Below are 27709 nucleotides of genomic sequence, written 5' to 3' on the forward strand. Positions count from 1 at the left end.
GGGTAGGAGAGGACTCTTTCTTATGAAGCTTCAAATATAGTTCAGTGCTAGAAGATGGGTACCCGGCTACATGGACAATAGATGGGGCAATAAATTGGCAGTTCTGATTTGACAATGGTGTGACTTTTTTTTTTTTTTTTCAGGCAAGTGCAAGACTCCTTCATCTATCCTTCCCTTCATGGTCGGTCACAAAGGTGAGCCTACATCATTCTATTGCCCTGCCACAGATTGGTCCCCTCAGCCTTGCATGGCTGTCTCTCTCTAGAACAGTTGTTCTCAACTAGGGGTACGTGTAGCCTTGGGGATATGCAGCAGTTTTCCAGGGGGTACATCAACTCCTCCAGATATTTGCCTAGTTTTACAACAGGCTACATAAAAAGCACTAGTAAAGTCAATACAAATTAAAATTTCATACAGACACTGACTTGTTTATACTGCTCTATGTACTGTACACTGAAATGTAAGTAAATATTTGTATTCCAATTGATAATTGTGTGGTAAAAATGAGAGTCAGCAATTTGTCAGTAATAGTGTGGCTGTGACACGTCTGTATTTTTATGTCTGATTTTGTAAGCAAGTCATTTTTAAGTGAGGTGAAATTTGGGGTATGCAAGATGAATCAGACTCCAGAAAGGGGTCCAGTAGTCTGGAAAGGTTGAGTGCCACTACTCTTGTTTTCCTTGGCTCAGGAAGGTGTTCTAGTGATTTTTCTTCACCTTGTCTCTGAACCCTAAACCATATATTCTTATGAAGTTCTGGTTGGTGGCAAGAGAAGACATGAAGCTTATCACTCATTGGTAAATCAAATGAAGAGGGTTTACTCCTGATCATTAAGAGGAAACCAGATGTAACATTTGTCTTTGTATCCCTGTGTCTCTCTAGATTAGTGGGGGCTATAAGATTTCCAACACCTGATAGATTCACTGCCTATGGATCCTGGAAAGATCCCAGTTTGAGTCTCAGTTGTAGTGATGTAATATGTATGACACATGTGCACCATGAGTCTGGTCATCAGTTGGAGGAGACTGCCAACTGGTTACATCTGTTCTGTTATCCCACCAAATAAGAGGGAGGAGGAAGGGGGATCCCTAACCATCCTCCTATGTTCCAAAGTATACTAGGGCTCAGGTCTACCCTTGGACTAAAGAGAACAGAAAGAGATCTGAGTCTAAGCAGAGTTCTTCCCAGTGCCATGAGGATGAAAGGGAGCAAATCATTATGCATATATTCAGTGTATATCCTGAACCTTCTGAGGCATGGATGTCAAACAACTAGCACATATGTCTGGAGGCAAGTGTCTCAACTAATGAGCTTTGAAAGTGGCTCCCTAACAGAGCTTGCTGGAAGCCATGTGACCCTGAAAGAGGGGAAATCCTCAGAGTACTTCATAATTTTCCTCTGAAGGTAAAGCCTCTATAGAGGGGGATGAGTGCAGACTAAATTTTGAATTGGAATCTCTCACACTATTAAAAGCAAAGCAGACTAATGGCAAGGTGAACATTAAAGCCATTTAATCTTAACTTTTTTATTTACAGAAGCCAGTTTGAGCCATTTGCTTAAAAGGAGGAAACAGAGATAAAATAGGCAGGTGTATATGTGGTATAAATATATTTATGCAAATACACACAAAGGAGGGTGTGATATAGAGGCACAGCCATGAGTCTGGGGTGTTTTCTAGAGCTGAAGTCTTGTGTGTAAACTTTGTAAACTTGTGCTATAATGGCAAGTTTGTAAAATCAGGTGTGTGTGTGGATATATCTATCTACTCTCAGGCTGAGAAACACACAGGTATTTTGGATAAAACAGAATCCTCTAAAATCAGAGTTCATAAAATCAAGATGTTCCTATATAGACTAATTGTACAGAGTCGGTGTATATAACTACACAGTATGTGTTTAGTGTATATATCCTAGAAAACTGGCAGTATTTCCATAACCATACACCCAATTTGGGGACCTCCTCTAAATTCCTTCAACCAAAAGGCCTTTGTGCTTCAATTTTTGCAAGTATGATCTGTGGCAGTAAAGAGTATTTCTGACAAACCTAGCGGTGAACTGAACAAACCATTTCTTAGCAATGGTACTTTGAAAATAAACTGCGTTCTTTGCTTTTTGCAAATTTTTCTAATACTTTGTCATGTTGTATCTCAGAAATGGCTTGGCCTAGAAACTTCAAATTTGGTTTATCCAAGAGTCCTTGATGAGTCTAGCGCCACGTACTATTTCTGATCAAGCCAGAAGCTATTTAAGCTTATTTGCCACAGAGTTTTTTTAACGTTTTACTCACTAGCAGTGGGCTATAAGGGTGGAATTTTCAAAAGGGCTTGGCAGTGGCCTAATTGCACACGTCCTGTTTGATGTCAGTGGGAGCAAAGTTAGGCTAATGCCAAGTGCTCTTGAAAGTCGTGCCCTAAAAGTTGGCAGAGTTCAGAAGCTGGGGTACAGCTGCTCTAGTGGAGCCCATGTGGTTTATCAGCCAAAGCTCTCTGGTTAAAAGAGTTTCCAGTCTTCAGACTGCACTGTCACAGATGGCAGCACTTTAAGGGCTGCTTGCTCAGGTAGAAAGAGGTTACAAGCTCTATGAGCACAGCCTCCAGAGTTCGTAGATTCTGGCTGAGCCACTTGCCCTGGAAATTACAAGCTCTTCTGATGTGACCAGTGGAGATTGTAAACTCCATTAGCCAAGCTGCTTGGGTTTAGGTTCAAGGAGTAAACTGACACCTGGCCCCTGCTGCAAGTTTCAAGGTTACAGTGCACAGGAATATTTCTGGCAAGGTTAGAAGCTTATGTGAGGAGTTACTTGCTATGGATTTTAACTCTCAAATTCTTTGACAGGTCCTGATGAATTTCATCAGATTCCCCACTAATCTAGTGCAGAATGCATGCTCTGCTGGGGTGTGACTTCTCACTCAGGCAGACATTTAAGCTTTGTCAGCTGACTTGTTCCAAGCCAAGGAAGTTACTCTTCATGCTTAGCATTTGATTTGAATACTTCCATTTGAAGTCCATTAGGTTTTACCCTAATTTAAACAGGTGTGTTCCATTTTAATGATCTGAGGTGTAGAGTAGTAGCTCTGGTAAAGGCATTAAGCTTGATTCACCCATGCTGAAGATTCAAGACTGCTACATATTGCAGGTTGGTAGGGGTGTGATGCAAGAGGGGACTGTGTGTATGTGCATGTGTATTTCTGCTATCTCTGATGGTTCCTTCAGTGTGGGAAGCTTTAATTTCAGCCAGGATGCCACTGAAGACTGCCTGGGTGTGGGGGGGCCGCAGAGGGTGTGAAGGGGAGAGTGCACTGAGATTCTGATTCAAAGCCCATTGAAGTCCATGGAAGTTTTTGCATTGATTACAGTGAGCTTTGGCGCAAGACCCGAGTCAGTGAATCCCACAAGATATGCCCCCTCCTTGGCAAATTCTTCTAACTTCTGGGATGGCACTGGCTGGCTCTGGATGGAGCAGGGATTACAGGCACCTTTTGCCAGTGCAAACTCTTCAGCAAAACAGCAAGTTTAATTTTCTGGAAATTACAGCAAACCGAAGAGAAACTGATATTGCATCTTTCCAAAAGTAACTGTCTAATTGTGCTGGACACACTTTTTGTTTTGCAGTCTTAGAATCCAATCGTGCCCCCCATCGAAGTCAGTGGACGTTTTGCCATTGGCTCTTATTGGAACAGAATCAGGCCTAGTACAATTACAGCAAACCTCTTCCTCCTCCCTGGATCCTGTTTTCTTCATTTCAAGTGCATGCATCTTGTTTAAAAATAAAAGTCAAGGTAGAATTCTCTGTAGAACCCCAAAGCACTGCATCAGCTCTATAGAAATAATAATTTGATAGATAAATGAGTTAATATTTCCTTTGTACTGCAACAGACTCAGTGACGTTTTTAATTGTCACTGGATTCTAGGGGTAGGGCAAAGATACATGCTCCCCATATTATGGAAATATTCTGGTTTTTTTTTTCCCTTAAATATTATTGACGGTCCTTACCCAGGTCCAGGCAAGTTTTGCTGATGCAATTAGCCCTAAACAGCACACTTTTGAAATGAGAGCTATTCCAATCAGAAATGGAGCAAATACCTTCCTCTCCCAGAGCAGAATCTAGGCATGAATACACCCACTAGCTAAACTGGGGATAAACCAGTTTTGGGGGAGGTGGGGTAAGGGGGCGATGGAGAGTATTCTGCGATTCCCTCGTGCCTCAAGAGTTCCATATTGCAACAGCTTATGGATCTCCTAGGGAGCATATTTTCACTTCCTGAATCCTGAGGAGCAAGAGCTGCTAGACAGCAATGTGGAGCCCTCTGTCCTCCTTGGTAGGGAGAGTTCCATAGGTGAAAGTAAGCCGATCCGGTCCGGCGTAACAGAAAGAGCCGGTATGCCATGCTGGACTGGACCAGCTTCCCCAGGCTGGCGATTTAAAGGGCCTGGGGCTCCCTGCAGCGGCAGAGCCCTGGATCCTTTAAATCGCCTCCCAAGCCCCTCTGCTGGACCCCAGGTAGCAGTGGCAGGATTCTGGCAGTGATTTAAAGGCTCCAGTTGCTGCAGGGAGCCCAGGGCCCTTTAAATTGCCACCCAAGCCCTGCAGTATCTCAAGACTCCTGCGTACCGTACTCCAGCTCAGGACTCTGGCGTACTGATAGGTTCTTTAACTTACTTTCACCCCTGGAGAGTTTATTTCTGCTGCGGCTCACAGTCTCCACCTCCCACTCCAGTATAAGGGAGCACATGGGCTGACCCCGAATTCCAAATGCTGAAGGAAGGGTGTGTCTGCCTTAGAATTCATAGTATACAATGTTGTAGGTGTTTGGTCCTAGGATAGAGACAAAAATGGGTGAGGTAAAATCTTTTATTGAACCAACTTCTGTTGGTGAGAGAGACGCGCTTTCAAGTTACACAGAGCTCTTCTTCGGGTCTGTGTCGCTTGAAAGCTTGTCTTTCTCACTAACAGAAGTTGGTCCAGTAAAAGATATTCCCTCACCCACCTGGTCTCTTAAAATTCACAGCACAGTCCCGGAGGCCTGCAGCTCACAGGACAGTTAGAGTCCAGAGTTTGTTCTGGGTGTCTCGGCATCATGCTGCAGTGTAATGACAGGCTGAGCTCTCAGCTACCGTGATGGCACATCACTATGCAATGTCATCATGCATTGATGCTGCATTATAGCATAAAGATGGAAACAGCACAGCAATTTGTCCTCCCACAAACAGATGGTAATCCTAGAAAAGGAGTTTGATACAACAGGTGAACCAAGGAAGGTGATAGCATGGGTCACTAGGTCAAAGATTGGCTGAAAAGAACTTACAGGCTGTTTGTCCTGAACTTTTTCCGATAGTGATAATGCATCTAGTCATTCACTGGTGTAGCTCCGTCAGTGGTAGCAATAGGGTGCACTAGTGTAGATAAGTTGCTGGTGCTTTTAATACCATGTCATCTCACCTTGCCAGATTGAGGGGATGTCGTGGTAAAAATACTGCCCACTTCTGCTGCCTTGTCTACATTAGAGCTCCCCCCTTCGCTACCAGTGGTGGAGTCACCCTAGGGATAATACAATGGTGGGGAATTTTAAGGAAACGGTCAATGTGGACAAGGCCACCGTCAGTCTGAAGTTGTAGTGCTACCCCACTCTCCAACACATGCAACCTCTACCACAAGCTGACCTTTTTTAGTAAAGGAGACAGGAGGGGGTGGGGGGGTTAAGTACATCTGTGTCGATAGAGCATCCCTGATGGACAAGCAGGACTCCCCTTCTGTAGCAGTCAGAATGGGTTCCTGTTAAACTGTGGAGGGAGCGGAGATGCTGATGGAATGGAGTTCCCACCCGTGCTTGCAGTGGGTACACACCTCCCCATCGTCGTCATGCCTGGGAGTGGGGTGGTAACCAAAGGAACAGTGATCCTTGGGCCATCTGGGTGTGGGTTGGTGAGGGTAACAAAAGGCTGCAACCCTGGTTTTCCCAGAGTGGGTGCCAGGAAACCCCACCCTTGGGATAAGGCTGACCTCCCTGGCAGAGCTAAGAGAATAAACGTGTTAGTGGGAGCATAGAGAATGAAACAAAGAAGCAAAGGAAGAGAAGTTGTTCTGAAGTGCTTTGCTAGTGTGTGATGTGGTTGCTCTTTAAAAGAGAGTTGCACTTAAAGAAGGATAAGCTTGGGGGTAAGGCATGGGACTGGGAAGATCTGGACTCAGTTCCTAGCTCTGCTACAAACTCCGTGTGACCATGGGCAAGTCATTTCACTCCTGAGTGCCTTAGGTAACCTGGAGATAATACTTCCCTACCTCACAAAGGTGTTTGGGGATAGATCCACTGATGTCTGTGAGGGGCTCAGATACAGTGTTGAGGGGCCATAGAATTACCAACAGAGAGAGATGTTAAGAAATTCCTTGATGCAGCGCTCTCTAAGCTACAGCAGTGAGAACTGCTGCTCTCCATTATTAAAGTGTGATTTGCATTTAAGGAGTGAATGTTTGTAGCAGAGGCACACAGGCAATGGCAAGTAAACACCAAGCATGGCCAAGGTTAGGATGCCAGGGCCTTTACTTCAAGAGTCACACACCCCAGCAGTATTTTTAAAAAAAGTAAGTGTTCTTGTCACAGGGGAGTTCTGTATGGCCATTTTCTCAGACTTTAGGCTCACTTTGAGGGCAGGGTTCATTATTACTATGTGTAGTGTGTACGTATACTACCATAAATGTCTGTAGTACTTTACAGAGGAAATAAACAAAAGGGGCTAGATATTCAGTAGACTCCACTAGAGCTATGCCAATTCACATCAGCTGAAGATCTCACCCCCTTATCCCTGACCCAAGAGTTTCCACCAGAAGATTTCCGAGAGGAATTGTGACCCTCTGGGAATACAGGTGAAATTAGGTTTTGTTCAAAGGCAGGGAAATATTAATTATTTGAATAGGGTGGCTTGGGTGGGAAAGGAGTGATACAGCTCGTCATGTTTAGCATCCAAAAGTACTTTTGTGTCCTCTGAGATAAGAGCATTTGATTTTTCTGGGCTGTGGTTAATGGAAATCTTGTCATATAATTGAAAATAAACCTTTGTTTTTTTTAAATTAAAATGGGCATTTCTGAGGTTCCTGCTTGTGGTCACTGCACTGCAGAAATCAGATCCCATCTGTGACTCTAGTGGCGTGCATACAGCCTGTTCTACGCTGCGGATTTCAGCCAGCAGTGTCCAGACCTCTGTGTAGATAGGAAAAACTGCTGTAAGCCTCAAGGAGTTCTAAGGGAGGAAAGATGATTCAGAGCTCAGGTGCAAGAGCCTGGGATTTGGGAGACCTGTAACTCCCTGCTCTGACAGACTTAATAATAATCCTCATGTTTGTTACCAAATTGCCTAAGGGCCAACCAAGAGTTGGGCCCCATTGTGCCAGGCAGTGTACAAACAGAGTAGTGTATAGTAAGGCTATACCTACCCTGTGAGCTAGGGGTGTGATCCCCCTACTTGTGACACATACTTGTTAGCGCTCATCAAGCAAGAGTGAGTATAAATAGCAGCATAGCTGTGGTAGCAGCAGCGGAGGCATGACTGAGCTGTGCCAAGTACGTGCCCACTGATTTCAGGCAGATACATACGTGACACGGCTAAGCCATGCCTCTGCTGCTGCTATCTGTCAGCTAGGCTACTCTGTACACTACGCTAGCTCGATGAGGGCTAGCATGAGTATGTGCTCTACTCCTGGGGGAATTCTGCTCCACCGCGCTCGCACAGAATTCATGTCCCCTGCAGATTTTTTTCTCCACAGAAAATGGATTCTGCTGGGAAGGTGCTGAAATTATACTTTTCATCCACCAGGGACTGCTGTGGCACCAGAAGAAAGGGCAGTCAACTCCGGGCCAGAGTAGCCAGCCATAGAGAGGGAGGAGGCAGTGACTTCCTTCTTCACAGCACCCTGCCCATGGGACCTGGTGAGGAGATATGGGGGTGGGGATGGACGGAGGAGGGCATGGGGCTGCTAGGGGTCACATAGACTGAGGTTTGGAAGGGCTAGTGGTGGGGGGGGGGAAGCAGGCTGGAGCAGGGGCACAGGAACTACTAGGGTGACAGCATTGAGCCAGAAGTGAATGGAAGAGGGGGTGCAGGGGCACAGGGGGTCTGGGAGAAGAGGGGTGGCTGAGTGGGAGTGCAGAGACACAGGGGCACACAGACACATGGGGGCAAGAGAAGATGTGCCTGACAGAATGGGAGAGGCTAGGGGGTCAACCAGTGTCTGCATGAGAGAGGCTCCCCAACTCCCTAACAATCTCCCTCCCCTCCCCCCCCCCAAAAAACCTGTTCCATACTTCACCCACCCACACCCAACAATCCTTCAGGTTCACTCCCAGGAATTACTTCCCTCTCCCTCTGTTCCTCCATTCCCCCTGACTCCCCCAAGTCTTTGTATTGCACCTGACAGGTGTGGAAATTTTCTGTATTGTAATTTAAATGACTTATTTCTCAAAGTTTTATATTAATATGCCTAGTAAGGAATCTATTTGTTAAACATTTCCTGAATCTTTTATTGTCTGTATCGTTACAGACATACTTGCTGTCAGGTATTTTGAAGTAAATTGAACCTGGCGTGATTATATTGTGGTGGTGTTGACAAATAAAAGATGCAGAATTTTAAAATAGTGTGCAGATTTAAAAAAAAATTTTGGTGCAGAATTCCCTCAGGAGTACACAAGCAGGTGAATCACACCCCTAGCTCACAGTGTAGACATGGCCTAAATAGACAAGACAGACACAGGGTGGGCAAAGGAGTAGAACACACAAGCAGAGGGAAATGAAGGCTACTTACCCACCACCAGAGTTCTTCAAGATGGCCTCTGCATAGTAACACCCTTAGGCTGCACCAGTCAGAGCATCCCGAATGGTAGAATTCTAGCTAGCAGTCCCCATTGGATCACTCCTGCATCTTCCTTGCTCCTCCCCTCAGTGAACATCAAATATTCTAGAGCAAGGGTGTAGAAGGGGAATGGTGCTCCGACACCTCAGTGTCTTCCTCAGCGACCCTACGTCTCATGGTAAGTCGGACTCTAATGTAGTGGGGAAAGAGTGGGCAGGAAGTGTGAATAGTACAGAGCTCATCTCTGAGAACTCTGGTTATAGGAAGTAACCTTCAATTTTTCAAGTGTTGTCTGCATAGTCACACTCTTGGGATAGACTAACAAGTAGTAACTGTGGTCCAGGATGGTGGGACCATGGAGTGCTAACTGAATAAAGACAGTAAACCTGCTTGCCAAATTTTGCAGCAGACCTAGATTCCAAGTCTATTGAGTAACGTTTAGGAAAAGCATGGACTGAACTCCATGCTGCTGCTCTGCATGTCTCTGTTAAAGGAATGTGTCTAGAAAATGCTGTAGAGGCTGCCTTTGATAGAATGTGCCCTAGTTCCCTCAGGGACAGGTAAACCAAGCAACTTGTAAGCTTCATTAATACATAACCGAATGCATCTTGAAAGAGTTTGCATAGAAACAGTCTTCCTTTTATTTTTCTTTTCAAACAGTATAAACAAGCTTGGAGACTGTCTATGTTGTTTAGATGTTAAAAGGGCTTTTCCTGTTTAGACATCTAATGTATGTAGCTTAGCTTCCTCATCTTGACTGTGAGGCTTGGGGAAAAACCCTGGTAAGATTAGATGAAAATATGAAACCACCTTTGGTTAAGAAACAACTTTGAATGTTGTCATAACCTTACAGCTAAGGGTAGCCAAGAATTCCGGCTTACCTGTAAGGGTTTAAGAAGCTCAGATAACCTGGTTGGCACCTGACCAAAAGGGCCAATGGGGAAAGAAGATACTTTCAAATCTTGGGGGGGGGGGGGGGGGAGGAGGCTTTGTTTTGTGTGTTCTTTTGGGAAGCAGAGAAGCATCAGGTCAGAGAACTCCTTCTCCTATAAATCATCCTAAATCTCTCAGATTACAAATTGTAAGTAAAAGCCAGGCAAGGCGTGTTAGATTAAGTTTTCCTTTGCTGGAGGGAGGTTTATTCCTGTTTTTTGTAACTTTGAAACTAAGGCTAGAGGGAGTTCTGTATTTTTGAATCTTTTGTTACCCTGTAAAGTTATTCTCCATCCTGATTTTACAGAGGTGATTTTGAATTTTTTTTTTTAAATCCTCCTTTTAAAAACTGACTGGTTTCTCTATTGGCTTAAGACCCAGGTGTTTGGGTCTGTGATCACTTTGTAACCAATTGGTTTAGGATATTATTCTCAAGCCTCCCCAGGAAAGGAGGTGTAAGGGCCTGGGTGGATATTTTGGGGGACTAGGAACTCCAAGTGATCCTTTCCCTGATGCTTTTGTTAAATTACTTGGTGGTGGTAGCATACCCTCCAAGAGCAAAGAATTTGTGCCTTGGGGAAGTTTTAACCTAAGCTGGTAGAAATAAGCTTAGGGGGTCTTTCATGTGGGTCCCCACATCTGTACCCTAGAGTTCAGAGTGGGGAGGGAACCCTGACAAATGTATACAGAGAATTACCTTATGAAATGGGAGACCAGCCATTAGACACACACAATTCACTTAATTATCACTTCAGCAAGACATATTAAAAATACTGTCTTTATAGATAGATGGAACTAGGTACAACTTCCCTTGGCTCAAAAGAAGGTTTCATTAATTGTGAAAGCACTATGCTCAAGCCCCAAGATGGCATGGGGTATCTAATTGAAGGATACAAATTAAGACCTTTAAAAACCTCTTAATTACATCAATAAAAACTTATTTACGATCATGCTATTCTTATATGGCTGAAAGATTAACCTTAACTGTAGGCAATGAAAGACCCATGCTTTTAAGATGTAACAGATTGTTTTATAGCCTCTGTGAAAATAATCTCTCGTACATGTTTCAGAGTAACAGCCGTGTTAGTCTGTATTCGCAAAAAGAAAAGGAGTACTTGTGGCACCTTAGAGACTAACCAATTTATTTGAGCATAAGCTTTCATGAGCTACAGCTCACTTCATCAGATGCATACTGTGGAAAGTATAGAAGATCTTTTTATACACACACACAGCATGAAAAAATGGGTGTTTACCACTACAAAAGGTTCTCTTCCCCCCTCCCCCCACACTTTCCTGCTGGTAATAGCTTATCTAAAGTGATCACGCTCCTTACAATGTGTATGATAATCAAGATGGGCCATTTCCAGCACAAATCCAGGGTTTAACAAGAACGTCTGAGGGGGGGTGGGGGGGGGTAGGAAAAAACAAGGGAAAATGGGTTACCTTGCATAATGACTTAGCCACTCCCAGTCTCTATTCAAGCCTAAGTTAATTGTGTCCAATTTGCAAATTAATTCCAATTCAACAGTCTCTCGCTGGAGTCTGGTTTTGAAGGTTTTTTTTTGTTGTAATATCGCAACTTTCATGTCTAATCGTGTGACCAGAGAGATTGAAGTGTTCTCCGACTGGTTTATGAATGTTATAATTCTTGACGTCTGATTTGTGTCCATTTATTCTTTTACGTAGAGACTGTCCAGTTTGACCAATGTACATGGCAGAGGGGCATTGCTGGCACATGATGGCATATATCACATTGGTGGATGTGCAGGTGAACAAGCCTCTGATAGTGTGGCTGATGTTGTTAGGCCCCGTGATGGTGTCCCCTGAATAGATATGTGGGCACAGTTGGCAACAGTCTTTGTTGCAAGGATAGGTTCCTGGGTTAGTGGTTCTGTTGTGTGGTATGTGGTTGCTGGTGAGTATTTGCTTCAGGTTGGGGGGCTGTCTGTAGGCAAGGACTGGCCTGTCTCCCAAGATTTGAGAGTGTTGGGTCATCCTTCAGGATAGGTTGTAGATCCTTAATAATGTGTTGGAGGGGTTTTAGTTGGGGGCTGAAGGTGACTGCTAGTGGCATTCTGTTATTTTCTTTGTTAGGCCTATCCTGTAGTAGGTGACTTCTGGGAACTCTTCTGGCTCTATCAATCTGTTTCTTCACTTCCACAGGTGGGTATTGTAGTTGTAAGAATGCTTGATAGAGATCTTGTAGGTGTTTGTCTCTGTCTGAGGGGTTGGAGCAAATGCAGTTGTATTGCAGAGCTTGGCTGTAGACAATGGATCGTGTGGTGTGGTCAGGGGGAAAGCTGGAGGCATGTAGATAGGAATAGCGGTCAGTAGGTTTCCGGTATAGGGTGGTGTTTATGTGCTCATCGCTTATGAGCACCGTAGTGTCCAGGAAGTGGATCTCTTGTGTGGACTGGTCCAGGCGGAGGTTGATGGTGGGATGGAAATTGTTGAAATCGTGGTGGAATTCCTCAAGGGCTTCTTTTACATGGGTCCAGATGATGAAGATGTCATCAATATAGCGCAAGTAGAGTAGGGGCGTTAGGGGACGAGAGCTGAGGAAGCGTTGTTCTAAGTCAGCCATAAAAATGTTGGCATACTGTGGGGCCATGCGGGTACCCATAGCAGTGCCGCTGATTTGAAGGTATACATTGTCCCCAAATGTAAAATAGTTATGGATAAGGACAAAGTCAAAGTTCAGCCACCAGGTTAGCCATGACATTATCAGGGATAGTGTTCTTGACGGCTTGTAGTCCATCTTTGTGTGGAATGTTGTTGGTGTAGAGGGCTTCTACATCCTGATAACACCATCCTGGCCACTATGGAAGATCACTGATGGATTGTAGTTTCCTCAGGAAGTCAGTGGTGTCTCGAATGTAGCTGGGAGTGCTGGTAGCGTAGGGCCTGAGGAGGGAGTCTACATAGCCAGACAATCCTGCTGTCAGGGTGCCAATGCCTGAGATGATGGGGCGCCCAGGATTTCCAGGTTTATGGATCTTGAGTAGTAGATAAAATATCCCAGGTCAGGGTTCCAGGGGTGTGTCTGTGCGGATTTGATCTTGTGCTTTTTCAGGGAGTTTCTTGAGTAAATGCTGTAGTTTCTTTTGGTAACTCTCAGTGGCATCAGAGGGTAATGGCTTGTAGAAAGTGCTGTTGGAGAGCTGCCGAGCAGCCTCTTGTTCATATTCCGACCTATTCATGACGACAACAGCACCTCCTTTGTCAGCCTTTTTGATTATGATGTCAGAGTTGTTTCTGAGGCTGTGGATGGCATTGTGTTCTGCATGGCTGAGGTTGTGGGGCAAGTGATGCTGCTTTTCCACAATTTCAGCTTGTGCATGTCGGCGGAAGCACTCTATGTAGAAGTCCAGTCTGTTGTCTTGACCTTCAGGAGAAGTCCACCTAGAATCCTTGTTTTTGTAGTGTTGGTAGGGAGGTCTCTGTGGATTAGTATGTTGTTCAGAGGTGTGTTGGAAATATTCCTTGAGTTGGAGACGTCGAAAATAGGATTCTAGGTCACCACAGAACTGTATCATGTTCGTGGGGGTGGAGGGGCAGAAGGAGAAGCCCCGAGATAGGACAGCTGCTTCTGCTGGGCTAAGAGTATAGTTGGATAGGTTAACAATATTGCTAGGTGGGTTGAGGGAACCATTGCTGTGGCCCCTTGTGGCATGTAGTAGTTTAGAAAGTTTAGTGTCCTTTTTCTTTTGTAGGAAAGCAAAGTGTGTGTTGTAAATGGCTTGTCTAGTTTTAGTGAAGTCCAGCCACGAGGAAGTTTGTGTGGAAGGCTGGTTTTTTGAGAGTATCCATTTTTGAGAGCTCATTCTTTATCTTTCCCTGTTTGCTGCAGAGGATGTTGATCAGGTGGTTCCACAGTTTCTTTGAGAGCGTGTGGCACAAGCTGTCAGCATAGTCTGTGTGGTATGTAGATTGTAATGGATTTTTTACCTTCAGTCCTTTTGGTACGATGTCCATCTGTTTGCATTTGGAAAGGAAGATGTCTGTCTGTATCTGTACAAGTTTTTTCATGCAGTTGATAGATTTCCACTCCATACGGCTAAATGCAGTGCCTTGCATAATGACAGGTTTCAGCTATTACCAGCAGGAGAGTGGGGTGGGGGGAGAGAAAACCTTTTGTAGTGGTAAACGCCCATTTTTTCATGCTTTGTGTGTATAAAAAGATCTTCTATACTTTCCACAGTATGCATCCAATGAAGTGAGCTGTAGCTCACGAAAGCTTATGCTCAAATAAATTGGTTAGTCTCCAAGGTGCCACAAGTACTCCTTTTCTCATCTCGTACATGGAAACTTACTATAACACCCTTTTCCATTAAGTATCAGGGTAGCCATGTTAGTCTGTATCCACAAACACAATAAGGAGTCTGGTGGCACCTTAAAGACTAACAGATTTAGTTGGGCATAAGCTTTCGTGCATAAAAAACCCACTTCTTCAGATGCAACCCTTTTCCGTTTATAACCATAACATTTTCATGTGGACTCTTTTCCTTGACTGTATCCGTATATTTTGCACCTCTAATGAGCAAGACTTTAACAATCCCAGAACCTTATTCCCCATGCCGTTAAATAAAGAGTGAATATCTGGGTGATAACTTTCCCCTGTTGTTGTTGTGTCAGCAAATACGGTACTACTAGTAGAGATGTGATTAACCCTTGTGACAAAGTTCCTCCTCTGCCTTAGTGGGTCCTGTGCTTTATTGGCAAATTTGCTCACCTCAGAGGTTCACGGCAGCCCTCCGTTTGGCCACTTTCGTGGCTCAAATCTGCCGTTCACTCAGTTAGCGTCATCACTGGCCAACATGGGGAAAAGGAAGAACCACAATCCCCGCAGTCTCTGCTGATCCACCTAGTGGATCAGGAACAGGCCAGAGACCTTCCCCTCTGGTGGAACCCACAGTCCAGGTCAACTCCTCCCTACTTGATACCGGAGTTGGGGGAATGGAGGGAACTCAGGCCTGCCCTCTAGTCTGGGTTCCAGCCCAGGGCCCTGTGGATTGCAGCTGTCTACAGTGGCTCCTGTAACAGCTGCATGGTAGTTACAACTCCCTGGGCTACTTCCCCATGGCCTCCTCCCAACACCTTTTTTTATCCTCCCCACAGGACCTTCCTCCTGATGTCTGATAATGCTTGTACTTCTCTGTCTTCCAGTAGTATGCCTTCTCACTCTCAGCTTCTTGCTCCCAGCTCCACACATGCACACCACAAACTGAACTCCTTTTTAAACCCAGGTGTCCTGATTAGCCTGCCTGTCTTAAATTGATTCTGGCAGCTTCTTGATTGGCTGCAGGTGTTCTAATCAGCCAGTCTGCCTTAATTGTTTCCAGAAATTTCCTGATTGTTCTGGAACCTTCCGTGTTACCTTACCCAGGGAAAAGGGACCTAAGTAACCTGGGGCTAATGTATCTACCGTCTATCACTCTCCTGTAGCCATCTGGCCCGACCCTGTCACATATCCCCCACCCTCTGCTCAACACGACGGGGTTGGGCAATTTGGGACTGTCATAAATATAAAGGGAAGGGTAATCACCTTTAAAATCCCTCCTGGCCAGGGGAAAAATCCTCTCACCTGTAAAGGGTTAAGAAGCTAAAGGTAACCTCGCTGGCACCTGACCAAAATGACCAATGACGAGACAAGATACTTTCAAAAGCTGGGAGGAGGGAGAGAAACAAAGGGTCTGTGTCTGTCTGTATGCTGCTTTTGCCGGGGATAGAACAGGAATGGAGCATTAGAACTTTAGTAAGTAATCTAGCTAGGTATCTGTTAGATTATGATTTCTTTAAATGGCTGAGAAAAGAACTGTGCTAAATAGAATGACTATTCCTGTCTGTGTGTCCTTTTTGTAATTTAAGGTTTTGCCTAGAGGGATTCTCTATGTTTTGAATCTAATTATCCTGTAAGGTATCTATCATCCTGATTTTACAGAGCTGATTTCTTTACTTCTATTAAAAGTCTTCTTGTAAGAAGAAAAAAAAAAAAAAAAAAAAAAAAAAACCTTCCGTGTTACCTTACCCAGGGAAAAGGGACCTAAGTAACCTGGGGCTAATGTATCTACCGTCTATCACTCTCCTGTAGCCATCTGGCCCGACTCTGTCACACCCTCTGAACAGGTGAATTAAGTCTGGGTACCACTGTTGTCTCACCCAGGATGGTGCTGTTAAAATTACCATAGCTATGCCTTGTTTTGTTTTATCACTCTCTGAATGGGGAAAATGCATACATAAAGCCTTGACCCCAATCTATCAGAAATACCCCTGACACTGAGTCTCTATCTTTATCTGCCCTTGAGCAAACAGGGTCTCTTCCTTTGATAACACTTTTTTATTAAATAGTCATCTAGATAAGAATATAAATAAGCCCACTGTTTTCTTAGATATGCTGCTACAACCAAGAGGCATTTTGTAAACACTCTTGGGACTGTGGATAAACCAAAAGGGAGGACCCTGTACTGACCTTTCCTACCATGAAACAGATTTTTGATGACATGATCATATTGAAATGTGGAAATACACATCTGATAAATTCTTAGTTGCAAACCAAGTCTGAAGGGGAAAAAGGGATTATAGAAATTAGAGAGAATATGTGGAAACTAAACTTTTTTTATAAAAATGTTTAATTCCCTGAGATCGAAAATGGGGCGAAGGCTTCTGGGTTTTTTCAGAATTAGAAAATAATGTGAATAAAACCCCTTCCCTTTGTGCTTATGAGGTACTTACTCTATTACTCCGGATCCAATCTTTCCCCATATAAATGATATTGACATCTAGCCATAAAAGCTTCATAATTTGCATTTCACCTATGTAACATAGCTGCAGGAAATATTTTTCTCCCATACACATCCAGTCTTTTCCCTTCCTTCTTAGAAGGAGTAGAGAGTGCACTTGTGAGACCTTGTTCCTGTGTAGTGCAGCCTCCACTACTAAAGAGTTAGGAAAAGGATGCGTATAGAAGGTAGCCAGACCTTCCTGAGGGGAAAAAGTACAATTTGTCAGCCTTTTTGGGCATAGGGTTGTGCAGACTAGGGTGTATTCCAGATCATTTTTGCTGGTTGGGACAATCCTTCTAATGAAAGAAGTGTGACTCTCTAGTTGCTGCCCCTAAAATATCAAACAAAGAGTGAGAAGAGTATTCAGCAGAAATTGAGGGAATGTCCAAAATCTTTATCATGCAATCCACCAGCTCATAGAATAATACCACATCCTCTGATGGCAATGCAGCTGATGTGACCCCCCCCCCCCCCCTTCCCACAGTTTCCTCTGGAGACATCATCACTCTAGAGGCTGGATCCAATTCTTGTATGTCTGCTATTTCTTCCTCTCTTGAAAGTGCATCTCTTACAACTGTTGGAGATCTCTCTAGACTTTGAGGCATCATCAGATCCATGTCTTACCGCATCAGTGAATGACTATTCCCAGGCATAGGGACATGTTGATAAGGAGCAGGACATGGTCAGTGTGGCCAACAAACTCAAGGAGGTTCTTGCCCAAAAAAAGCCAAATTCAGATCTGGGTGGAAGTTTTTGTTCATATGGAGCCAAAGGGAATGAGGTAAGATTGTTTGATATCTCTGGTTCCATTGATTACAATCTTCTAGGAGAGTAGCAAAAACCTCTTCTGTGGAGATCCAGAAAAGGTCTTCAGTGGAGGAAGCAAGGGAGAAATTCTGACTTAATCAGTTCTCCCTCTTTTCTCAGGGAAGCATCAAACTGGACCAGTGTGAAGAGAATGTCCAGTTCTTACACAATCAACATAGATGGGTTAATCACCAATGGAGTCAGAGGCGGATCCAATCGGTGAACTTGCACTGCAACTACTGTTTGATGCAGTGCTGTGTCAGCCCTGGGTGCTGAATCCTTATCTTCCCCTCAAAACAGTTCCAGAGCCTTAACTTTCAGAACTGGTCTGATGCAATTGGATCCAAAGAAGAATATCTCCTGCCTCTACCACAAGAATCTTTACTTAAGGCAGGTTACTTGAAGACTCTTTGGTCAAGGGGGTCTTTCTTTTGCAGATTGACCTTTTTCAAAGAAACAGATACCGACAAGGATGGGGCATTCATGCTTCATAACATCTGGTGCATCATCTCATGGATTGGCTCTGGAGACAGAGGCCAGCGCAATGGTATGGGAGGCTTTCCTTTCTAATTCCACATCCTTTATGTTGACAGTTGAGGAGGTGGTTTTCTTTCTCTTCTGTGGATTCACTCAGAACCAAAGCTGGTCTCTGAGTTTTGTTTGAACTTTGCACCCACTCGATTCCACAAGGTTTTTCTGTAATAAAAATCACCCGAAGCCTGTTCTGCCTCTCCTTATTTGCTCATGTTGTTCAAGCCTTACAGTCAAGCACTTTGAGCATTGTGACTCTGACAGACCAGGTGCCAACTAATGCCTAGGCCCCTAGGCCTCAACTGAACACTGACAAATACATAGCTGGAGCCATTCTGGTTCACTTGTGTGTTAGTACTGTTAAAATAGGTATGTTATAAAAAAATTTTAGTGTTTAGACTTTATGGAATGCTTGTAAATTACTGCAATGCAATAATCTCGCTTATAATATCTGTATCCCATGTTATAAGGTAATATTTAAGTGTTTGCTCTGTAACTGTAAATCACCAGTCAGGAGAGAAGCATTACCAAGAGTAAAATACTAATTTGGCATAGGAGGTGTTCTCTCCTGCCCAACAAAAGGTCCATCAACACCAGAGGACAAAATACTTTGTTTGCTCGCCCTACCCCACTTCCTTCCACTAAGAGGAGACATGCAACTGAATGCCTCCCAAAGGTTGAATGTGCAACTTGAAGTAGAAGTGGGGGAGGAATAAAAGGCCCTAACAAGGAAAACTTCATATTTTATGCTGCTTGGACTCTGGGGGACAAGGATTACTAAGCATATGCAAAAGATCACCAGTACCTGGCATGGGTTTGCCCTAAGGACATATAGAGCTTGCTTATCATAGGAGCTTTTATTACCTTTTGAAACCCGAGTGTAACTCAGTTGTATGAGTGTGTTTATCTGCTTCAACTTTGTAAATAACTCTTATTGCCTTTTCCTGGTTAATAAATCTTGAGAGAGTTTATTATAGGATTGGCTACAAGTGTTGTCTTTGGTGTAAGAGCTAAGGTGTAATTGACCTGGAGGAAGTGACTGGCCCTTTTGGACTGGGAGTAACCTGAATATTGATGTGATCTTTAGTGTAAGGGATATTCTATCACAAAGTTAAGCTTACCTGAATGGCACGATTGTCCTCTTGGACACTCCGATCTATCTGTGACTCTTGGTTAAGGCTGTTATAGTGCTTGAGGAGTTCACACATGATACTTAGTTGGTGAAATCTATGTATAGAACTCACAACCAATTTGGGGTTTGTGCCCTGCTTCTTAACAGTCTGCCCTGCAGTTGGTACTCATGCTCTTGGGTCACGGCAGGACAGCTTGACATCAGGAACATCGTCCGACACCAGGAACACCGCTAGGTGTGACATGCACCCCTTAAATCCCAGCGATTTAGTCTTTGGTTCCACTATCTCCACACAGAAGATAATGACTTATAACTAACTTAATCAAATACTAAAATACGAACTAACCAACTCAATCAAAAACTAGCCACGGATCCAGGAGTATCCTGGAGTAAAGCTTAATCTGTTCACATAGTCATGGCTGGAAGGAACCGAGGTGGCTGGAGCACCACACACCTTTTCTATCCTCACTGTAGAGCATTTGACATTCACTGAGGAGAGGGGTGAGGAAGACACATGAGTATGGCTAAGATTTTTGTCATGTATATTTTTAGTAAAAGTCACGGACAAGTCATGGGCAATAAAGAAATTCATGAAAGCCATGACCTGTCCGTGACTTTTACAAAAAATATCCCTGACAAAATGCTGGGTCCCCACACCGTCTGCAGAGGTTGTGCAGCTGTGGGGGCCTCTTCAAGCTCTGAGGTCCCCCACGCCTGGGGGCTGGGAGCTCCAGGGTCCCCCCACAGCCTGCTGTGACCTGGAGCTTTACGGTACCCCTGCTGCTCCAGGGAGCCCCCACCGGGCACCGGGGGTACCCTGCAGCTCCCAACCGGTGCCGGCGGTGGGGGGATCCTGCAACTCCAAGCCACTGGGGCTGAATTCAGAGGTCGCTGGAAGTCACGGACTTTGTTACTTCCCCGACCTCTGTGGAAAAAATTGTAGCCTTATACATGATGATCCAACGGCTACGCCTAGCTAGAATACTACTGTTCAGGGTGTACTAGTTGAAGCCGTCCAAGAGTCAGACTGTGCAGAGGACACTAAAAGAACAAGGTGATGGCAGCAAATGGCATGTTAGTTCCACAATGTAATTAATTAAATTAAATTACATGTTTGTGCTATGTGGGTTTACTTAGGAGGGGATTGGTTAAATGGGATGAAAAGGGAAGGGAAACAGGACGTGAAGGGGTCAGGGCAGGGGAGGAGGGGCAGGTGTTGAGTGAAGCTGAGGTGAAGAAACTAGGAGGGAATGGGATAGGGTGTGTTGAAGCAAGCAGCCAATTAGCACAGGACAAAGAAAGTAAGCTCAAAACTGTAGAAAGGTATCTGACTGTTCAGAGGCCCTGATTTTCTGGCTGGTGCTCCTGGCCAAAGGTAGACTTCTCGTGTGACCTTTGCTGAGTCATTTAGTTTCTGCATGCCTCAGTTCCTTCTCTGTAAAATGGGAATAATAGTACTTATCCTCACAACAACTCTACCACACAGGCGCCCACTTTCCAATGTGCCGGTGGGTGCTCGATCCCCGGCTCTGTCCCAGGCCCAGCCTCCACTGCACCTCTTCCTCCAAGGCCCCACCTCTTCCCGCCCCATTCTGCCTCCTCCCCCACAGAGTCTCCTGCATGCCACATAACCACTGATCGTGACTGGTGGGAGGCACGGGGAGGGAGGGTGAGGTGTTGATTGGTGGGCAGGAGGCGCTGGGGGGAGGGAGAGGTGCTGATGGTGGGTGCTCTGCACCCATTTTTTTTTTCCCCCCCTGTAGGTGCTCCAGCCCCGGAGCACCCAGAGAGTCAGTGCCTATGCACACGGGGGCGGGGGGGGGGGTTGTGAGGATATATGCATTAAAGATTGAGGGGAGCTCAGACACAATGGTAATGGGGGCCATGTACGCACCTAAAATCGATATCTAGATAGGCAAGCTGCAATTTGCACTGGTGCAGTTTAGCCATGCTTGAAACCAGGGAAAATATTGCAGTAATGCAAATAGCAGGTTGGCTGATCTACCATAGGGTTTGCACTGGTGCAGCTGGCCATCAATGGCAATAACTGGGGCACATTCCCAGTGTAAACAAGGGCTGGAATGGGGAAACAAAGTGTGAGCAGTGGCTGTTTTAAGGTAAAACAGTAGCTTCTACGCTCCATACCTAACTGCTTCCTTACCCAGCGATGTGTGCGCAACTTGGTTGGCAAGGGAAACACAATCACTTATCTGAGGGGAAGAGAGCGGAAGAGTGAAGAGGCTGGGAAGAAATGGGTTCATGTGTTCCCTTTATTTTTCCAGATCATTTCAAAGGCCTTTCAGCAAAATGGCTCTGAAGTGAATTAATTACAGGGATAGGGTTATTCATATATAAACATGTGAGTTTGTTTTCTCTTTTTTCCTGTTAGTGGCAGCTTTCCTCTGAAAAATGACCAATAAACCCCTATTTCTTAATCCCCAAACTTCAGTCAGAATGAAATCATGGCAAATCTCAGTGGATTTAGTGATTTAAATTGAGCCTCTTTTTAAAAAAACAAAAACTATTATTAAAATATCTGGACAAAACTCAGGCAGTGTGCTTTTGCTATGCTCAGCCCTTCCACGGTCTCCAAGTTATTCCTGGCATGCTGCTGTTTTACATAATATTGGTGCTATGAAGCCTCTTTAGGTGAAGAGGCAGAGATTAATGAGCCACATGGAAACCCTAATTGGTCTGAGTTAGAGGAGATTAATTATGTTAATGGTCTAAGCAAAGTAATCTAGAGGCTAGAAATGTTCATTCAGTGTCGCCCTTAAAATTGTTGGACTTGTATTTAAACTCTGTGAAAAGAGAATCTGAAAATAAGTGATGTATTTTATTTACCAAATGGGAGCGCTATTCTTTTTCTCCGTGCATCAATACCTATAGGAGTTGTGTATGTGTATGGGGAGGATAATAGATCCCTCATTATTTAATAATATTTTACATTTCTCTATTACCTCCTATCCCAGGGGTTCTCAAACTGGGGGTCGTGACACCTCACGGGGTTGCAGGGTGGTTGCATGGGGGTTGCGAGCTGTCAGCTCTGTGGGGCTGACAGCCCCAAGCCCCCATTAAATTAAATTCCTCCTCCCCCCATTTTTAATTTATAAGGGGGGGTCACACTCAGAGGCTTGCTGTGTGAAAGGGGTCACCAATACAAAAAGTTTGAAAACCACTGTCCTAGCCTCAGGGATCCCCAAATGCTTCCGAAACAATGCATTTCAGTCACCACTGAAGTCCAGCCGCTTCTGGAGTGAAATACAGTAGCTGTTTAACTTTCAAGGAGCTGGCTAGTCTTCCAGAAATGTTGTGCACTATTGCCAGCAGTATCAAAAGTCGCCTCTGATGCTGAGTGCCTCCACTTTTAATTGAGATCCTTGGAGCCTGAGTTTCAGAAGTGCTGAGTATCTATGGCTGAAGTCAGTGGGAGCTGGGGCTGTGCAGTACCTCTGAAAATCAGGCCCTGGGTGTGACAAACTGGGCACACAAAATCTGTGGCCACGTTTGAAAATGTGGCTGTTTAAAGACTGCTCAGTTCCTGTGGGGTTGGGGAAGCCTGTAAAGGAGCTAGGCTAAGAAGAAAGAAGGATCTATGGCTAGGAGAGTGGGGAGCTGGAGAATCAGTATTCTTGAGCGAGGCAATGCTCACCCGTGCTCTACCTCACCTGCACTGGGAAAAGTCCCTCCTCTACTGGCCTGCCTTCCTACTGTTCCCAGGTCCCATCCCCTGCCTCCCTTGTGGAAGTCTGGATGGCAGACTGAGAGGAGCATCAGTTGCCAGGAGCAGAACAGAGCTGGCATGGTGCCAAGAGTGACTCCATGATGAAGAGGCTACTGCCTCAGGAGGTAAGGAGTGCAGCGTTCCTCTCCATTTGGGGGAGTCCCTTTCTCTTGCCTATTGTGGCGATGTTAGTGGTCTAGAGAAGTGAAAGAAGACACTTTCTGCTGTTGGGAGGATTAAACAGGAAGGGAGCTGAGAGTGGAGTGATGGAGAGAGGGAGGAGAAACTGCTCTTATCCCTTCTCTGGAATCCTAAGGATGGGTGTAAGAATGTGACGGTGATGTGAAAGCTCTTGAAGCATGGCTGTAACATGTACCTCCCATCACTAGATAATTCTGTAAAGTAGCTTTGGTGGGGAAGGGGTGGCAGTTAGTGAACCTCAAACATGGAGGTTTGACATTATTACACCATAGTTAAAGTTGCGACTAGCTTTTGTTTTAAAACTATTTTGTCACTCCTGTAATTATAAATCTGTTCCAGAGAGTATGAGAAACCAGAGTTTGGGGCTGAGAGGAGCCACAGCATTCAGGAATTTAAGACAAACAGATGGAAGATGCCAAGACAAGTACTTTAACAGCTGGGAACTGGAATACAGGCTGTGTTGTGTCCTGGTTTGACTCGAGGGAATTTGGGTTCTCCTGAGACTCATATGGAAATGACTGGAACATGCATCTGCTAGGAAGGTTTGTTATCACAGCATTGCAAGGTGAAATTGTTTTATCTTTCTGACTTTAAATTTTTGTTTTTATTTTCAGCTCTTCAGATTTCGGAAAGTTCAGCTGGAAAGAGCAGCTGTGCTTGTTGGCATTAGCTTTGATTCATAAAAGATACAGGTGTGCTGCCAAGAAATCCTAAACTGAAAGGAAATCGGGTTACATGGGTAAAGATCAACACTACACAGAAACACTACCCTGTAGTGTAAGACAAGAAGTGAAGAGCTGTGTGCCCAGCTGAAAGCTGAGGGCATGCAGCTGCCCAAGTTGGAATCTGGCCAAGACTTGTGAGCCAACACCACTCGTTCAATACAATATATAGGGTTGGAGATAGAAGACTTGAAGCAGGTTGGGTTTCTCAGCCCCTGTTCATTCTTCAGCTTCATATTTCGTAGGTGGTCTTATCTCCACATTCCCTTCCCTTTTGGTGGTTCTCCCTTACTCATGGATTTATTTTATACACAGTTGTGGGTTTTGAGAGGATGGGGCCACTTCTTCAGTAAAGGAATCTTCCATAATCTTCTAGGAGTATGAGAGAGAGTCAAATAGCTTCTTTTAGCAGCAGCCATGGTGGAAATATTCTGCCCACCTCCCCAGAGAGGGGAGGGCAGTGTGCCCACAGCAGATTTTAATGTATTCGTCAACACCAGACAGGTTCTGATTAACCACAGTTGTGTCTTCCAGTGGAGCGTAATAATTAGGTCCATCCATCCTTTCTATCACTGCATGCTCCCTTCCAAACAAACCTCATCAGTCAGTTATTCTCCATTAGACCTTTATCAGACAGCATTTAAACTGCCACTTGAAATCAGCCACACTGAGTCTATTATTGGCATTTCCACTTCTGTTTCCAGTTCTGAGTTTTTCAAATTGATGAACCTCCATTATCATTGTATATATTCTCCTCCTGTGACCTCAGAACCTTCAGCCAGTTCTCTTGTATTTGTATGTCTCAGTATTAACCCCTTGTTCTCTCTTCTCTCCTTGCTCTCTCTGGCTTTCAAGGGGAGACTCAGTGCTGTGCAAGCAGGAAGGTGAGTGGGATATAGAGGCTATTCAGCCCAAGCAGAAGTGCCTAGAGACATGACTCAGCCAGAATACCTCTGGGAGTAAAAGTCAACAGGCACCGCAATACCTATTTAAAGGGTGAAGCATGTGCTCTCCCACAGTGCTTGCCCCTGCTTCACTGGCCATAGTAGAAAGTTCACAGCACTGGCTGTGCCTCTCTGTGATGCCACACACCACTCTCTGAGGAAGGTCACGCATTTGATGAAAAACCTTGGATAGTGTCTAAAATATTGTGGCAAATTATGTTTGATGTTAAGCAAGTATGACTGTCTGAGTATTTACGGTCTAAAGTAATATCAGAGCAGTCTATCTGAGAGACCACCTGCAGCCTTCTGTCCTGTCAACTGACTGTAGGAATTGCTCATCCCACTATAGAGTTTTGAAAGGACAGGAGGCATGGCCTTCTCTATCAAGGTCCTGTACCTCTGGAATGCTTTCCTCCTTAATTTACACCTAGGCAATGATGATTTTACATTTCACCATAGCATCTTTTATCCTAAAAGATCTCAAAATGCTTTACAAATTGAAATCAACACACAAACTGCACATAGGACATGCTTAATCCATAGCTGAAATGTGACCATCTCCAGGATGAAAACAACTAACTTCAGTAACACAAAGCAACGTTACACAACAGGTTAGGATAGGAAGTGAAGAGTACCTTTTCCAAGTGAAACTGTATGGGGAGTTTTTAGGTAGGCAGCACATAATGGAATTTTGGTCAGGACACTGGGTGATCTTTACTGGCCTTTATTTTTATAAGGAGTGCCAAGCATTCATGTCTTCTCTCTGTCTTTGTTTTATCTGAAAGGTTGCACTTACAGTTGCATGGGGCTTCTACACACCTTGCTAAGCCATTGGTTCAATATTAACTCATAGCCCTGGTCTACACTAGGAGTTGAGGTCAAATTTAGCAGCATTAAATCGATTTAACCCTGCACCCGTCCACACGACGAAGCCCTTTTTTTCGACTTAAAGGGCTCTTAAAATTTATTTCCTTACTCCACCCCCGACAAGGGGATTAGCGCTGAAATCGGCCTTGACAGGTCGAATTTGGGGTACTGTGGATGCAATTAGATGGTATTGGCCTCCGGGAGCTATCCCAGAGTGCTCCATTGTGACCGCTCTGGATAGCACTCTCAACTCAGATGCACTGGCCAGGTAGACAGGAGAAGGCCCGCAAACTTTTGAATTTCAATTTCCTGTTTGGCCAGTGTGGCAAGCTGCAGGTGAGTGTAGAGCTCATCAGCAGAGGTGATCATGATGGAGTCCCAGAATCGCAAAAGAGCTCCAGCATGAACTGAATGGGAGGTATGGGATCTGATCGCTGTATGGGGAGAGGAATCTGTGCTATCAGAACTCTGTTCCAGTTTTCGAAATGCCAAAACATTTGTCAAAATCTCCCAGGGCGTGAAGGACAGAGGCCATAACAGGGACCTAAATCAGTGCCACGTGAAACTTAAGGAGCTGAGACAAGTCTACCAGAAAACCAGAGAGGCAAACGGCCGCTCCGGCCCAGAGCCCCCAACATGCCACTTCTATGATGAGCTGCATGCCATTTTAGGGGGTTCAGCCACAACTACCCCAGCCATGTTGTTTGACTCCTTCAATGGAGATGGAGGCAACACGGAAGCAGGTTTTGGGGACGAAGAAGAAGATGAAAAAGCCCTGGCTGGGATGATTTAACTGGGAATTGGTCCTGCTTTGAGCAGGGGGTTGGACTAGATGACCTTCTGGGGTCCCTTCCAACCCTGATATTCTATGATTCTATGATGATGAGGTTGTAGATAGCTCACAGCAAGCAAGCGGAGAAACCGGTTTTCCCGACAGCCAGGAACTGTTTCTCACCCAGGACCTGGAGCCAGTACCCCCCGAACCTACCCAAGTCTGCCTCCCGGACCCGCCAGGCGGAGAAGGGACCTCTGGTCATTGTACCTTTTAAAATACTATACATGGTTTAAAAGCAAGCATGTTTAATGATTAATTTGCCCTGGCATTCGCGGCTCTCCTGGATGTACTCCCAAAGCCTTTGCAAAAGGTTTCTGGGGAGGGCAGCCTTATTCCATCCACCACGGTAGGACATTTTACCACTCCAGGCCAGTAGCACATACTCGGGAATTATTGTAGAACAAAGCATTGCAGTGTATGTTTGCTGACATTCAAACAACATCCGTTCTTTATCTCTCTGTGTTATCCTCAGGAGAGTGATATCATTCATGGTCACCTGGTTGAAATAGGGTGCTTTTCTTAAAGGGACATTCAGAGGTGCCCGTTCCTGCTGGGCTGTTTGCCTGTGGCTGAACAGAAATGTTCCCTGCTGTTAGCCATGGGGATGGGGGAGTGGCTAGGCACAAGGTGCGGGGAGGCAAAATGCGACCTTGGAATGAAAGCACATGTGCTGTGTATGTAATGTTAACAGCAAGGTTTACCATGAAAGAGTGTAGCCATTGTTCTAGAAAATGTGTCTTTTTAAATACCACTGTCCCTTTTTTTTTCTCCACCAGCTACATGTGTTTCAAGCATCACAGGATCTTCTCCTTCCCAGAGGCTAGCGAAGATCAGAAGGCGAAAAAACCGCACTCGCGACGAAATGTTCTCTGAACTCATGCTGTCCTCCCACTCTGACAGAGCACAGATGAATGCATGGAGGCAGACAATGTCAGAGTGCAGGAAAGCACAAAATGACCAGGAGGAGAGGTGGCGGGCTGAAGAAAGTAAGTGGCGGGCTGAAGCTGAAAGGTGGTGGCAGCATGATGAGAGGAGGCAGGAGTCAATGCTGAGGCTGCTGGAGGATCAAACTAATATGCTCCAGCATATGGTTGAGCTGCAGGAAAGGCAGCTGGAGCACAGACTGCCACTACAGCCCCTGTGTAACCAACCGCTCTCCTCCCCAAGTTCCATAGCTTCCTCACCCAGACGCCCAAGAATGCAGTGGGGGGGCCTCCGGCCACCCAGCCACTCCACCCCAGAGGATTGCCCAAGCAACAGAAGGCTGGCATTCAATAAGTTTTAAAGTTTTAAACTTTTAAAGTGCTGTGTGGCATTTTCCTTCCCTCCTCCACCACCCCTCCTGGGCTACCTTGGTAGTTAACCCCCTATTTGTGTGATGAATGAATA

At 45.0% G+C, this 27709-nt stretch overlaps 1 long non-coding RNA gene across 2 annotated transcripts; it reads left to right on the forward strand.

The window, feature by feature from the left end:
* The first annotated feature begins 140 nt into the window (after positions 1–140).
* On the forward strand, positions 141–27709 carry LOC140906468 (uncharacterized). Of its 2 annotated transcripts, none has more exons than XR_012157125.1 (5): positions 141–194; positions 22748–22876; positions 23292–23517; positions 24530–24558; positions 27097–27709. It is a non-coding gene; the product is annotated as an uncharacterized lncRNA (long non-coding RNA). The 2 variants fall into 2 exon arrangements; XR_012157122.1 differs by lacking the exon at positions 141–194 and adding an exon at positions 8952–9020.

Source organism: Lepidochelys kempii, chromosome 1 (assembly GCF_965140265.1).
Source record: "Lepidochelys kempii isolate rLepKem1 chromosome 1, rLepKem1.hap2, whole genome shotgun sequence".
Lineage (NCBI taxonomy): Eukaryota > Metazoa > Chordata > Testudines > Cheloniidae > Lepidochelys > Lepidochelys kempii.